This window comes from Lissotriton vulgaris, chromosome 1_1 (assembly GCF_964263255.1).
Source record: "Lissotriton vulgaris chromosome 1_1, aLisVul1.2, whole genome shotgun sequence".
Taxonomy (NCBI): Eukaryota; Metazoa; Chordata; class Amphibia; order Caudata; family Salamandridae; genus Lissotriton; species Lissotriton vulgaris.
Genome location: NC_141685.1, coordinates 2,138,658,796 through 2,138,671,418, shown reverse-complemented (window position 1 = coordinate 2,138,671,418; position 12,623 = coordinate 2,138,658,796). Strand labels below are relative to the sequence as shown.

Sequence of the window (12,623 nt, the reverse complement as noted above, 5' to 3'; positions counted from 1 at the left end):
TTGAGGAAGTGACAAATCCGGCGCTAACTGAGACTGTAGCTCAGTATTCTCGAAATAATCTTCAATCCAATCAAAATCACCACAACATTTCTTCCCTGGCTCCACATCCTCCACATCATGATCATGGCAACTGTCAAAAGCCACATCCTTTAAATTCCAAACTTTACCATCACTCAGTCTAACAGAGTTCCTGAGAACATCAACAACCATTTTAGGCGAATCAAATTTATTCTCACCTTTCACAACTCTATAAGGTTTTCTAACTCTTACCCAATCACCAGCTTTTACAACAGGGTCTTTAGCACCATGACGTTTATCATAGTATACCTTGCCTTTGTCATGAGCCAAAACAAGATTTTTTTTTACCTCCTCAGGGGACCATTCCTGAACACTGTCTTTAAAAACCCAACCTGGATTAAACTTGCATCTGGGTAATCTACCTCTCATCATTACAAAAGGGGAGACACCAGTACAATTATTCAAAGTGACTTTGTAGGACCAAACAGCCTTCTGTACCTCCAATTTCCAATCTAACTTCTTGTTGTTAGCTGCTTGCAAAATACCTTTAATAACCCTATTAAAGCGCTCTACTGTTCCATTCCCACTAGGATTGTACAAGGAGGTGGTTTTATGTGTAATGCCACATTTTACAAAATACTCTTTGGCATCTTTTGATAAAAATTGTACTCCATTATCCGTTAGGATATTCACTGGTAGTCCTTCCACTACGAATTTTTTTTCCAAAAACTTTAAAACAGCTTGGGTGTCCACTTTTCCTACGAACTTAACTATAGGCCATTTGATAAAAAGATCAATAGCCACCAGTCCATATTCCTTCGCATCCCCAATCGGACCAAAAATGTCCACTGCAATAGTCTCCCAAGGAAGACTAGGAATGAGTCCCTCACTCATGGTTGGTCTCAAAGTCCTCAAAGACTTATCAGCTGAACTACAAACTGAACAACCCCCATTTCTACCTCTTTGTCAACTTTCGGCCACCAAAACAAATTTTTGACAGCTAATTTTGTTCTTACGATGCCGAAATGTCCCTCATGGCACATCTGCAAAATCCTTTTCCTTAACCCAACAGGTGGGACGATCCTATCACCCCTCATCAAAACTTCTCTTTCCAATGATAACTCCGATCGAATTTCCCAATATGATTTCAAACTGCCTGACATAAATTTTTCTTTAGGCCATCCTTGACAGATAAACTTTGAAACTTGCACCAAATCCTTGTCCAAACCATGCTCCTTTAACCAATCCTCCCTGCTGATGGCTGGAACCCCCGAATCATGTACAAACGCCACAGTGAAATTCCCCCATGGATCATCAACACATTCCTCTAGAGGGGAAGGTAATCTCGATAAACAGTCTTCTATCACATTGTCTTTCCCCGGTACATAAGTGATGCTGTATATGTATTCTTTCATACGCATGGAAATCCTAGCTAACCTAGCTGAAGCAGTTGCAGTGCCCTCAGTGGATAAGATGTGGACTAACGGTCTATGATCTGTCCTGATGTTTTCCATCTTACCCCACACAAAAGCACGAAAATGCTCTAAAGCCTCCCTTTCTATGATAGGGTATCTGCTTTCTGCTGGTGATAAGGCTCTGGATGCAAACAAAATAATCCTCTCTTTTCCATTATCTCCAATTTGTGATAAAACAGCGCCTAAACCTTTATCGCTTGCATCGGTTGTCAAAAGACAATCTTAGATAAGGCATTTACTTTCTGTAGTTCCCACTTAATCTCAGCAAACTCTCTTTCACATTCCTTAGTCCATTCAAACTTTACATTTTTCTTTAACAAGGACCTGATATTATACACCTTAGAAGCGAAGTTTTTAATGAACTTAGCGCAGTATTCTGCCATTCCCAAAAAAGATTTGATTTCTTCCTTAGATTCAGGTGCAGGCGAAGCAACACTGCTTTCAATAAGTGACGCCTTCGGCCTGACACCCTCCTCGCTGATGATATGGCCAAGATAAGAGACGCTTCTCTCACCAAATTTGCATTTGGATAATTCAACAGTTAAACCTGCAGAATTAAGTGTGTCAAAAACCTTCCAGAGTTTAGCATCATGATCCTCTTTGTCAGTACCTGCAATTAAAACATCATCCTGGAAAAAACAAATCCCATCCATATCACCAAACAATTTGTGCATTAAACGCTGAAAGACAGCTGCGGCCGATGCAAGGCCGAATGGCATTCTTATAAATTGGAAACAACCAAACGGCGTGATGAAGGCCGTTAAATGTCTTGATTCAGGATCCAAAACTACTTGGTTGTAAGCAGCTGAAAGGTCTACCGTAGAGAACCAAGTTGCCCCTCTTAAGGAAGAAACCATCTCGTTAATTTTGGGTAATGGAAACCGTTCAATTACAATATTCTTGTTAAGGTGGCGTAAATCGATGCACAAACGAATTTTCCCATTGGATTTCCTCGCTACAACTACTGGACTAATCCACTCTGAGGAATCTACCTCTTCAATAACACCTTTTGCTAAAAGACCTTGAATTTCTTTCTTAACTTCGTCCCTTATCAACAGGGGAATAGGTCTGACCTTGTGCACTTTGGGTTGTGCATCACTCTTGAGCATGATTCTATGCTCAAAACCTTTTAACTCACCTAAGTGACCACTCACAACATTTGTGAATTTACTTTTTAAGGCGTCTTCTATTTTACTACACTCATCTAAAACCAACACTTTCTCCTTGCTGTTTGGGTCTAAGATGATGTGGAGATTTTTCTGGTCAAACCAACCGAGGACAGATGGTCCCGTTTTGGCTATGTATAATTTATCTCTAGTAAGTCTACCTTTGAAGAGGAAAGTGAGCCATCTGAAACCTAACAGCCCTATTCTTTCTCCTGTGTAACTCACAGGATTAACATCTGAGGGATTCAACTTGTCCCCTATTTTATGTGTAAATTTCTTCCTCCATACTTCCTCGTTAACAATTGTGTATGGGGATCCAGAATCCGCATACACATTTACCTTAATGCCACCTAAAGACACTTCGCAAATTGGTTTACCTTCCATTGCTTCATCAGTGATGTTTAACATGTAATTACCCCTTACATTTTTAACACAACCATCTTCATCTTCACCACTCTCACTAGCACTCACATCTTCATTCCAAATACATTTGACATCGCTGCGCTTGCGACACATTTTGCTAAAATGGCCTATTAGACCACAAACACTACACTTTTTCCTTAAAGCAGGGCACGACTTAAAATAAGCCATATGTTCTTTGCTACCGCAACGGTAACATCTTCTATCCTCCAACTTGTTGTCTCTTGCTTGATTCTTGAAAGGTTGATTAAAGTTCTTGCTCTGAAATTGTTTGGTCTGATTCTTCGTTGTTCCTTGAATTTTGAAAACGGCAGATGACATTTTATCCGATTCTTTTACTGTGTCTTTGACAATAGTAGCACATCTCCCTGACATTTCCGAATTCCTCATTATAGCAAGTACAGCATCTAGAGGTGCGTCACCATTGACCCAAAGGCGATCTTGAATTGGTGAGTTGTCATTGTGCATAACCAATTGGTCTCGAATGAGGTCATCATGTAAGTTCCCAAACTTACAGTCAGTAGCGAGTTTTTTTAAGTCATCAAACCATTCATCAACCAATTCTTCTTTCTTCTGTTTCCTTTGAAAAAATGTGTGCCTCACTACACCTATGCACACCTTAGGTGCAAAGTACCTATCCATATCTGCAATTGCGTTATCAAATTCGTTTAGGTCAGCATCCACTACTTTTTGCATTCGTGAGAAAGTTTTTAAACCTTAAGGCCCTAAGGAATGTAATAGTATCCTTTTCTTTTGTTCAGGTTTCATCTTTCCATTTTCATCAATGGCGCAAATATAGTTATTAAAATATTCTTTCCATTCCACCCACTTCATGTCAGGTTGAGAACCTGTAGCCCAAAAAGGTTGTGGGGGGCTAATTACAAAGCTTTGTTGGGCCAGCACAGTATCTTGAGGTTGATACCCAGTATCCATAAAAGGAATCAAACACAAAAAAAATTGACAACTAATACTCAATAATACCCAAAACGTAAAATAATGCAAGTGTCCCGACAGTCTCACCTGTGCTCCTCGTGAAAAGTCGATCGATTAAAAATTTCGCTTGTAAATAATCAAACTTTGCTTCGTGTCGTCTCTGTGATGAAGCGGCGTGAAACAGCGTGTGAAATTGACAAACAGCCGACAGCCGAAGTTATCACAAAATGGCAGCTACGCAGGGTCACGCAGCTTGACCTTACGCGCCTCCGTCATTCCGTAATGTTCAAAGTGATGATGCCGAAGAGTCGCGTAGGCAGGAGGTGGTCGCGCAGCAAGGAACGCGACTGGAACTTTACCATGCAATCAAAAGATGCAGGCGGGCGCCGTCCAAAAATCGTAAGTAGTAACGATTTTTGCCTACGCCTACCTTAAAAAGTTTAACGAAGTTCCTCCGTAGTTGTGGTAGGAATGGCGGAATAGCGGTCCATAAGTAGTGCAGAAAAGTAACGAATCATCCGATTGATTGAAGTATCCAATATCTCCCTTTTTTTTTTTTTTATAAATAAAAAAAATATGAAAATGATGATCCAGATCCCTCGTCGTCGCCAGTTGTTAAAAAGGTAGACGAAGCAGCAATTCCTTAAAGGTTGTTTATTCCAGTATTAGCATAAAAGCACAGGCGGAACCAGGAACACATCTTACAGCAAGGCAGCCAGATAGTAACTGACCCACATAAGAGAACACAGTTGAAGTGAGAGTAAACATTCTAGAGGCACGCTCCAACACGACCCTTAAAGCTACACATAGGAATAATTCATAACATAACACCATTCCTTGCCTATCTGGTTCCTAAGCTCTGAAACTCTTTACCAGACGACTTAAAGAACTGTAAATAATTCCTCATTTTCTGTAAGATGTTGAAAACTTGGCTACTCTGAATCTGCTTGTGGGACGGCAAATCTGTGACTGCCTGGCACCGGGAAAAACCTTGGGGTAGGTGTGCGCACTATAAGTTGCTAATATTAATGATAATATTAATAATTGATTGAAAAACGTCATAACAGGTTTTCCATATGTCGGTGTGGAATCCCTTGAAGTTAAATTACACATAACCAAGAGAGAGTGTTCGTTGACGTTTCACACCCGTGAGGCTGTTGGCGTTTCTTCAGGACGTAGTCCTCGGACTACCAATCAATCAGTCAATATTTTAATTGCATTGTTAATTAAAACCTTTCCAAACACGCAAGCTTAGTTAATACATTACATAATACAAATTTAAAATCTAGAATCAGTGCGGTCAACATTTCATAAAAATGACAGAATTAACTTAAAATACAAGATTGTACTTAAAGTGCCGAAGTGCCAGCACTGTTAAAAACATGTGCAAGTATATTTAAAATGCCAATGTGCCAAGGTTTGTTGGAGAACGGGAGAAAGAGCAATAATTGCCTCCCCATTCAGGGTAGAGGCCAGTTCATTGGTCTCTCCGGACAAATCAAGGCAGATCACATTAATTCACATCTTCGGTAAAAACATGTGCAAGTATATTTAAAATGCCAATGTGCCAAGGTTTGTTGGAGAACGGGAGAAAGAGCAATAATTGCCTCCCCATTCAGGGTAGAGGCCAGTTCATTGGTCTCTCCGGACAAATCAAGGCAGATCACAATAATTCACATCTTTGGTAATTAAGCCCACATGCAACCAAAATCAAGAATTCAGCATATACAAATCAGGATTTGGTAAACCGGGTATAAAGGGAGTATAACAGTTATCTCAGAACTACAGCACGGGCTGAAAATAATTTATTGATTCTTCATTAAAAGGTATGAAAATCTTTAGTGACAATTATTGATTATTCAGAAAATGCCTCAAAAACAGTAATCACATTCTCAACATCAGATTGAGCGTTCCGTTCCCATACGTCACTCGTGCTGGTCAATTAGTTCGTGAGTCAGTTTGGACCCCCTCTCTGGAGTTAGCTCCCATTCACAAGGAGCTACAGTGCCCAGAAGTTTCTCAACTGACTGCATGTTTTTCACAAATCTCGCTGCCAGTATAGAGTGCTGTGCTTTGAGGCCGGCCTTTACCGCTTGCCTGCAAGAACGTTTTCCCAGGAGCCGGATTGAGGTTTTAATAATGCACGCCAAGCTGGCAACATCACAGGGCACACACAGACCATGTGAACAATTGTTTCAATATAAAATTAACACAGCCCACACAGTGCGTTGTCGCTTTTCCTTACCCGTGTAGGAATACAGTCCAATGTCGGCACACTACCCAGCCTGTATTGGGTGAGCTGTTTAACGCTTCTTGACATACAAATACTTAAAATTCGTATTGGACCCAGTTTATTATAGTAGTGTAAAATCTTTCAGGATTGCCAACAGATGGCTAACTTTCGTTTATCTGACTGTTTCGACTTCATGCGCACTACTTTGCGAATTACCTTTGTAAAGGTTATGAAGGGGACGGGGGCTGCCCACTGCGTGCTCGCCTTTAAATTCAGAATCGATTGATCCAAATGTGTCTGGGTTATTGACTTTTGCCTGTGATTGTTATTTCTATCCACAGTTGACTTCCCAATGAGGCAGCCTTTGTAGCACGTAACTTGAAGTAGGTTTTCAGGTAGGCTTCTTGTCTATACAAGATTTTGTTGGGCAGACTGAATTCAAGGTGGATTTGTGCGGAGGAGGAGGAGGTGTATTTAGTATGAAAGAAGACCCTTCTTTAAATGCTGACTTGAAGTTTGTCAAATTAGAACCTCTTCCAAACATGCTATGGTGGGCAACAGTTTGACACGAATCACTTTCATTAGAGGTTCGAGAGAGGGGCATAAAAGTTTTCAAAAACTTTAAGACTGCATGTAATAACGAAGCTGCATTTGATTTTATGCACTCCTTATGGGGAAGGAAGGTTCTGCAGTTGTCCCCAATGACTGCCATGTACTTGTAATCCGTGGTTGTTTTAATGTCAAAGCAGATCAGGTGCCAGTGATCTGGCTTCTTCTTTCTTCCCACAATCATTATTCTTGTTTTCTCAAGGGGAATTGAAAGACCATTACGTTTCGTGTAAACATGCAAGATATCTAGAATCACCTTGAGTGCCATTCTGGGTTTGGATGATAGAAGGGCGTTGGCAGCATAGACGAGGCAGCTGTTAGATTTCCCTCCAAGCTTTGGGGCGTGTGAGTTCACATCACCTAGGTCGGTCAACAGATCAGTCAGAAAGATGTTAAAAAGCATGGGAGCTAATACATGACCTTGTTTTAAACCTGTCCAGGCGAGTATTTTTCTGCTGAGGGGACTGCCATCTCTTAATTTTACTTGTAGCTAAGTGTTTGAATATAATTATTGTATTATTTTTTAGCAAGAGAAGCTAGATATTTCTTGCTGCTAGTTTCTGCCAAAGAAGTCTGCGTTGTACTGAATCGAAATCTGCTTTCAAATATACAAAGCATAAGTATACCATGGATTTAGTTTTAATTACTTTATCAGCCACCATGGCCAAACGCAGCAGGCTTGCAGTGGTCCTAGTCCCTCTTTAAACCCAGTTTAGTGAAAAGAGGCAATATGACCTTCATTTGCCCAGGCCTTGAGTTATCCAAGGAGGAGGCTTTCATAAAATGTGGCCTTGTTATCGATTAGAGAAAGTGTCCATAGTCTGTGGTTTTTCCACCTTTTATAGATCAGGTGAATTATTAAGCCTCTCCAGGAATCCGGATTCTGTTTGTTGAGGGAGCATTGATTGAATAATGGAGTTAAGAGGTTTGCCCAATATTCAGGATTGACTTTAAAGAGTTGTTGTGGCATGCCCTTTGAGCCCGGAGCCCTGTCTCTTCTTCACTTATTTATTATTTCAAGAACCTCTTTGCTGGTAAAACCAGCAAACTCCATACTTGGGTGAGCAGGTAAGTCTATGATATGTTGAATAGGATTTTCCGTAACAAGCATTGATTCCATCGCTGAGATTCCTGCTTTCACTTTGATCTCTACTTTGGGTCTTGGTTGCATTGGCATATTGGGTCGCGTTGCCTTAATCTTCCCATTGATGCACAGATATATTTGCATTGTTTCCAGGTCACCTTTTATTTATAGTCTCCCAGAATTGTTTTACATTTTTTGCTTTGCTGGAATAAAGAAGGGACACTCGGAACTTATAATGGTAGTTTTGTCTAAAGGCCCATAATTCCTTTTTATAGGCCTTTCGCAGGCCTGCAGTCGTTTGCCTTAAACCAGCCTCATGCGATTACGTCCGAGAATATGGAGCTGCTTGGCAAGCTCCTTTTTTATGGAGCTTATGGGTGGAGGGAGCCTGTGGCATAACCTTCTGTTTTGCACCATTGAATGAAGCCTCTCTTAGTTGAAAGGGCACTCCCCAATAAAAGTCTGGCAGTCTGACTTGTACCAAGTAGGTTACATGGCTACATGTCATCATCTGTTCAGGTCTCTGTCGTCATCCATCAAAGTCAATTCGTTAATGCTGACACATTCAGTAGTGACACGTCACCATTCAATCCACTGACTGCACATGTGAAGCACTATACAAAGCCAAATAACCATACCAATCCATTAATGCTATTCATTTGCAGTCAGTCAGAATTGTTTATTTCTCTATAAACTTTAACAACGAGGCTCATAAAACATTCAATCCATTTAGAATAATAATAACCAATAAAACAAATTAATTCTTTTTTTGCCCCAGATCAATGCTAATCTTAACTGCCACTGTCATAAATGTGTATACCCGCAAATGTATATTTGCGTGATCACAGGGGTGCGTTTTTTGCGTTTTTCATGTTCTAGGGTGCACCATATTGCAGGGTGAAGTTCCCTGAATTATCCCATCTCTACGCCCAACCCTGCCCCAAAAAAGCACAGTAAGACAAGAATGCCCCTTCATAAGCAGTTCTGGTCCTGGGTGCTAGGCTAGCTGCCACGAGGTTCTGTAGCTGGGGGCACCAATCTGCCAGAGTGTTTCCGGGAAGTGTGTTGGCGTTGCCTCTGTAGATGGTAGATGTTCCCTGAAAACCTGCATCTTGAAGCAAAAGAGTGCGTCAGCTGCATTATTTAGCACCCATGGAACATGTTTGGCCCTAAACTGTATGTTCAGTTTCGTTGCACACCAGCACTATCTCCTTCAGTAGGAGGAGTATCATTTTACTCCGGGCTGCCTTCTGGTTGATACATTCAACTACCGTCATGTTATCAGACCAGAAAAATACACATTGATTACACAACTGCTGAGGCCAAACTGTCAGTGCAACCCAGATTGGAAATAGTTCCAGAAAACCTATATTAGTTGTCAGACCACTCTCCTCCCACCAAGCCGGCCACTGGTGTGCCACCCACTTGTTTCCAAGTATGGCACCAAATCCCACACTGCCTGCAGCGTCAGTCTATAAACCTAGCTCCTCAGACGTAGTGGGGGGACCGAGTCACACTACCCTGCCGTTGAAGCCCTCCAGAAATGCGGTCCAAATCCGCATGTCCTGGCGGACCTCGGCCGGCAGTCTCGTGTGATGGTGCTTCTCCCGCAGACCTGTCATGGACTGTGAGATTGAGCGGGAGAATGGTAGTGCCATGGTTATCACCCTCAATGCGAAGTTCAGCTGGCCAACCGTCTGCTGTAGCTGATGAAGTGTCACTTTGTCTTTGGCCATACATTGCTGGAGTGCTGCTCTAGATTTCATGATTTTGTCTTTAGGTAACCTAAAACAACCCTCTACAGAGTCCAATTCAATGCCCAAGAATTCTTTTGTTGTTGCTGGACCCACCGTCTTTCCTAGTGCCAGCGGGACCCCGAAAGGGGCACGCACAATTCCTGCAATGCCCACGCACACTCCTGAGAGCCCGCCGACCCGAGAAAGAGAAAGTCATCCAGATAATGCATGACGTGTTGGTGCCCAGTCGTCTGTCTAAAGACCCACTCCAAAAAAGAACTGATCTTCTCAAAGTAGGTGCAGGAAACAGAACAACCCATGGGCATACACATATCTATAAAGAATTTGCCTTGAAATGAAAAACCTAGCAGATGGTGATCTAGAGTATGAACCGGCAGAAGCCGGAAGGTGGATTCAATATCTGACTTTACCAACAAAGCTCCTGGTCCCAAAACCCTTAGCATATCCACTGCCTGGTCAAAGGAGGCATATTTCACGCTACAGATTTCTTCATTGATGGCGTCATTCAGCGATACGCCCCTAGGCACTGACAGATTATGAATCAGCCTGAACTCGCCCTCCTCTTTCTTTGGAACCACGCCCAGGGGAGAGCAAACAAAATTGTGGACAGGGATGTGATCAAAAGGACCCGCTATTCTGCCCAAGTGCAGCTCTTTTGTAATTTTTGCCGCTGCCACACCCGTATTAGTCCTAACAGTCAGCTGATTTCTACACTCTGGGGTCCCTGTGTAATCCAGCGCTGGGATCCTAAAACCATACAAAAAACCTTCTTGTAACATCGTAGCTGAGGCAAGGTCTGGGTACTTGTTCAGCCAAGGAGTCATAGCCAGAACATCAATGGGTGAATGTGACACCAGCCGTACATTTTCTTTATTCCCGTTTCTTTCTCCCCCTATTTCCAGAGGATGGGTTACCTCTTTTGTGGCATGTTGTTTCAGGGTGGGATGGTTGATTACATATAGAGCAAGCGTGTCTAAATTTACACGTGCCTTGTGCCCTGGTGCAGGATCGTTGATTAAAATACCAGCAGACTCCTTTACGCCCCCCACTGCTCCCTGCACCGGGAGCCGAGCCCCCGACCTGCGCCGGCCGAAAGGGCTGAGATGATTTGGGGGTGTAACCTCTGTTCCAGCTTTGGCCTGGATTACTCTGTTGGCTTGCAGTAAAGTGATTAAACCATGATATCGAGTCAACCTGGTAAGTGATGAGTCAGATTCTTTTGCTTTCCTGAAATTCATGTCATAGTCCTTCCATGCTACAACCCCGTAATTATCATGCAACATTGTGACCCTGCTCTGGCAACACGCCATTTCTGCTTGCAAGTTAGGTGAACGCTCAGCTAAGAACTCTGAATCTCGCCATTTCCACCCGCCATTTACTAGGCAACATCCAATCTTTCTGCTTCCTAGCATACTCCATTTCCCTGTTATCCACAAGCAAAGAAAACATATTGACATATGCACCAGCCCAAATTACTTCCTTCTCTTCTCGTGTTACTTGCCTTGCCAAATTGTCCCTCCTAGAGGGCAGTGTACCCGCGCCTAGCAATGGTAATGCCACCTCCTTACCCGTTTCCCCAGCACTCGCTGGCTCTACCATCTTGTCTGTTCCGATGTTGCTCCCTGGTTGCGCTGCTTGGGGTGGACTCAGAGTACTTGGCCCATCTCCGCTTGGGACAGCCATAATCTTAGCCACCATCCTATGTGCTTCCGCCAAAGGATCCTCCGCTACTTCTTTCGCGCCCACTGAAACTGGTAGCATCCCCCCCTTACCTAGCCAAGGAAGAACTGCCGCTATCTGAGCCACTAGCTCTGGCGGCTGACTACCCACTGATGGTGCCGGGACGGGGTTGGGGGCCGCTGCTCTCGGGACAGGAATTCCCGGGAGTGGCGTGGGGCTAGGTGTGGGCACCCCTGGGATTACACCTGGGACCACCGGGGTTGTGGTTGGAGGCACTGAACTCGGCGTAGGCACCGGTGTGGCAGGCGCCGGGATCACAGGTATAGTTGCCGGAGTCAGAGGAATAGGAATAGGGATCAGTGGTGGCACTGGGCTCCCTGCAGGACCTTCCCCCAAAGGCTGCTTAGGATCTTTAGCCTTCCCTTTCTTGGTTCTATAGTGCCCCCTGGGCTGCGGGGGCACTATTGTTCGCTTGGGCCTGCCTGCTGGCCCCGTCTGTTCATCTAACTGCTGCCTGAGCTCAGCAACGCTCCTCCCCATTTGTTCCACCTTTCCCCATCTCCTATTTATTGTCACCATACTACGCATCATTCCTTCTAGCATATGTTCCATGCGGGAACGCTTTACACCACGTTTACTGGCCATCCCTACTAGGCTGACAACTGCCAGGTAACTTACACCCTGACCTCAAATAACACTACAGGCACAATGCTATTTTGCTACCTCAAGGACCTATCCAGGCCCTTTACCTGCGTACGTTGGGGGTACACAAACGGGCCGTCAGCGCCACACCAGCTAGCCTTGGCGTTGGGCGAGTAAACTCTAGCCTGCCGGTCCACCAGAAACAATGAAATGCAGGCCCCCCTGTGTCCCCATCCTGAGATGTTCCTTGTTTCGCCTTTGCCCGACCCGACATGAATGCGTAGCCCTTGCAGTCTTTCTGTAAAGAAAATTAAATAGGTAAAACATCCAACCTTTCAAACACCAATAACCTGTAAGCACAGATTTAGGCCCTCACCAGTTTTTAATGCCCTGAATAACAGATGTTTATTGTAGCCCGGTGCTTTCAACCAACAACATTAAAAGTAAACCCTCTGAACATTATCTTTAGTCAATGGTACTCGTTTTTACTAACCCCCGCTGCCTGTAGGGTCCGCTGGCACAAGGTCACACACAGTCCCTCAAAACACGATCTCTAATTATCACAGTCACCTTATTTGTTGTGAAAGTATGTTTTCTTTACAATGA

General features: G+C 43.5%; 1 protein-coding gene across 3 annotated transcripts in view; it reads left to right on the top strand.

The window, feature by feature from the left end:
• TTLL1 (TTL family tubulin polyglutamylase complex subunit L1) overlaps positions 1-12,623 on the top strand; it is a 381,222-nt gene that overhangs the window by 25,244 nt on the left and 343,355 nt on the right. The window lies entirely within an intron of this gene.